Source organism: Mesitornis unicolor, unplaced genomic scaffold (assembly GCF_000695765.1).
Source record: "Mesitornis unicolor isolate BGI_N332 unplaced genomic scaffold, ASM69576v1 scaffold5664, whole genome shotgun sequence".
Taxonomy (NCBI): Eukaryota; Metazoa; Chordata; class Aves; order Mesitornithiformes; family Mesitornithidae; genus Mesitornis; species Mesitornis unicolor.
Window position 1 is genome coordinate 35,348 of NW_010180675.1, and position 429 is coordinate 35,776.

The 429-nt window shown below is 57.1% G+C and overlaps 1 protein-coding gene across 1 annotated transcript in view; it reads right to left on the reverse strand.

Annotated features, from left to right (window-relative positions):
- Nucleotides 1–429, reverse strand: part of HPSE2 (heparanase 2 (inactive)) — a gene marked incomplete at both ends in the record, with an annotated part of 36,963 nt that overhangs the window by 34,982 nt on the left and 1,552 nt on the right. The gene's annotated exons all lie outside the window — the stretch shown is intronic.

Here is a 429-nt window from a genome sequence, read left to right on the forward strand (position 1 = left end):
GCTCCCCCTGTGCCACTTCCACTGCACCATACTGAGCACCAGGGCTTCGGCAAGCAATGTGCTCACATGGCACCAGCGGCAGTCGTGGTGTGGGCGTGGAGGCTGCTCCCCCAATTTCATCAGCAGGAGGGATGCTGGTGTCGCAGCTGGTCCAGCCAGCTTTATGGTCTGTTTGTGCTGCTGCAGCAGAGCTGAGAATCTGGCCCTGGCTCCCTCCTTGCCTCACCGGGGACTGCATCAGTGTGTGCTGTTTATTGTTTCTGCCAGATCATTCATGCAGATGTTAATGAATGCTAGACCCAGCTTTGTTCCCAGCAGAGTCCCTTCCACACCTCCCCCTGCCCAGCCCTCTGCACTGGAGTTTCTGTTTACAGTCCTGCAGGGAATTTCCCCTCTACTGCACGGTCTTGGGACCGCACATTCCCCATT